This window comes from Tasmannia lanceolata, unplaced genomic scaffold, assembly GCF_043159265.1.
Source record: "Tasmannia lanceolata isolate RefF3 unplaced genomic scaffold, GAP_Taslan_0.1 ptg000057l, whole genome shotgun sequence".
NCBI lineage: Eukaryota > Viridiplantae > Streptophyta > Magnoliopsida > Canellales > Winteraceae > Tasmannia > Tasmannia lanceolata.
In genome coordinates, this window is record NW_027518734.1 from 327,501 (window position 1) to 330,390 (window position 2,890).

A 2,890-nucleotide genomic window follows, 5' to 3' on the forward strand; every position below is an offset into this window, starting at 1 on the left:
GGCTAGGCATATAGAGAGGAATCGCATTTTTGCCCGGATAGGCACCGGAATGCTTGGCCTTGGCTTGCCATAGCAGGGCATTGCTGGGTTGGGCTCCCTTGGCCTTCCGGGGGCCTTGGACGCTGTCTTGGGAAGACCATGGGCACAAGGCCATGGCATATAGTGAGGAATGGACCACGGTTGGCAAGGCTAGGCATATAGAGAGGAATGGACCACGGTTGCCAAGGTTGCGCAAGTTTTGGGCATTTTTTGCCCGGATATGCCCAAGTATGCCCCGATAGGCCCGTTACGCCCCGGTATGAACGCGTATGCCCGGATAGACTCGGTATGCCTTGGGATACATGCGTATGCCCCGATAGGCTTGGTACGCCCCGATATGCGCACGTGTGCCCCAGTAGGGCTCGGTATGCCCCGGTATGTACGCGTGTGCCCCGATAGGCCCGGTATGCCCTGATAGGCCCGGTATGCCCCGATATGCACACGTGTGCCCCAATAGGGGTCGGTATGCCCCGGTAGGTACGCGTGTGCCCCGTAATGCACGTTTCGCAGATCTCCCCGCATGTCCCGCCCCTATATGTAATACTTACTTACTTACTTACTTTCTTTCTTGCTTGCTTGCTTGCTTGCAATGGTTGGGAGTGCCCGGCATGCCCCGCTGCAGAGACCAAGGGCGCAATGACTTGGCACCGCGGATGCCGGGACTCCGGCACTTCCCGTGGCACTGATGGTTGGTTCCAAAGACAAAAGGCCGTGCAAGGCCACCGCACCGCGGATGATTTTGCTCGTGCTGGCGCCGTTGTGTGGCCAAAGAACATGCGCGAATGCTCGTGTCGGAAGGGTTGGTGTCCTGGCCCCGCGGGTGTCACGAATGCTCGGTTGCGAAGACCATGGGACCAGAGCCATGGCACGTCGGATGATGGCTCCAGCTGGCGCCCCGGCACTTTCTGTGGCATTGATGCTCGGTTTCAAAGACAAACGTGCGCAGTGCCAGGGGACCGCGGATGACTGCTCGTGCTGGCCCCGTTGGGCGGCATTGATGGTCGGTTGCAAAGAAAATGCGCGATTGCTCGTGTCGGGGCCCGGCAAGCCAAGGCCAAGCGAGCCATGGCACGTCGGATGATGGCTCCAGCTGGCGCCCCGGCACTTTCTGTGGCATTGATGCTCGGTTTCAAAGACAAACGTGCGCAGGGCCAGGGGACCGCGGATGACTGCTCGTGCTGGCCCCGTTGGGCGGCATTGATGGTCGGTTGCAAAGAAAATGCGCGATTGCTCGTGTCGGGGCCTGGCAAGCCAAGGCCAAGCGAGCCATGGCAACGCGGATGATGGCTCGCTAGTGCTGGCGCCGTGCACAGTGGCCTCGCACACTCGCCCTGCACGCTTCCCTTGCACGCAGCCTTGCACACTAGCCTCGCATGCGAGCCTTGCACCCTAGCCATGCAAACTAGCCTTGCACGGTAGCCATGCACACAAGCCGTGCACATTAGCCATGCGCACAAGCCCCGCACACTAGCCTTGCGCACAACCCTTGCACACAAGCCATGCACTCGAGCAATGCACACAAGCCTTGCACTCAAGCAATGCACACAAGCCCTGGACACTAGCCTTGCACACGGGCCTGGCACACAAGCCTTGGTCACTAGCCTTGCGCACTAGCGTTCCACATGAGCCTTGCACACTAGCCTTGGACACTAGCCTTGCACACAGGCCTTGCACACTAGGCATGCTTGGGCGAGCTGATCCCGCATCAAGTCGACGGGTCTAGGCATTCTTGGGCGCAGATCCCGCATCGTCTCGTCGCGTCTGGGCGCAAACACGTCGCGTCTCGTTGCGTCTTCAGAAGTCGTCGCTAACAGCACCTTTGGTTGCCACTGGTGGTTAGGCTGGTTGGTTGCGCAAACCCTATAGGAGGGTGGCATGCTGGTGGGCGTTTTTGCCCGGATAGGCACTAGAATGTGCAGATTTTGGGCGTTTTTGCCTGGATAGGCTAAGGAATGGGCATGCTTTGGGCGTTTTTGCCCGGATAGGCACCGGAATGCTTGGCCTTGGCTTGTCCTAGCAAGGCATTGCTGGGTTGGGCTCCCTTGGCCTTTTGGGCGCCTTGGACGATGTCTTGCGAAGACCATGGGCACAAGGCCATGGCATATGGTGAGGAAAGGACCACGGTTGCCAAGGTTAGGCACCGGAATGCTTGGCCTTGGCTTGCCAAAGCAGGGCATTGCTGGGTTGGGCTCCCTTGGCCTTCCGGGCGCCTTGGACACTGTCTTGGGAAGACCATGGGCACAAGGCCATGGCATATGGTGGGGAATGGACCACGGTTGCCAAGGCTAGGCATATAGAGAGGAATTGCATTTTTGCCCGGATAGGCACCGGAATGCTTGGCCTTGGCTTGCCATAGCAGGGCATTGCTGGGTTGGGCTCCCTTGGCCTTCCGGGGGCCTTGGACGCTGTCTTGGGAAGACCATGGGCACAAGGCCATGGCATATAGTGAGGAATGGACCACGGTTGGCAAGGCTAGGCATATAGAGAGGAATGGACCACGGTTGCCAAGGTTGCGCAAGTTTTGGGCATTTTTTGCCCGGATATGCCCAAGTATGCCCCGATAGGCCCGTTACGCCCCGGTATGAACGCGTATGCCCGGATTGACTCGGTATGCCTTGGGATACATGCGTATGCCCCGATAGGCTTGGTACGCCCCGATATGCGCACGTGTGCCCCAGTAGGGCTCGGTATGCCCCGGTATGTACGCGTGTGCCCCGATAGGCCCGGTATGCCCCGATATGCACACGTGTGCCCCAATAGGGGTCGGTATGCCCCGGTAGGTACGCGTGTGCCCCGTAATGCACGTTTCGCAGATCTCCCCGCATGTCCCGCCCCTATATGTAATACTTAC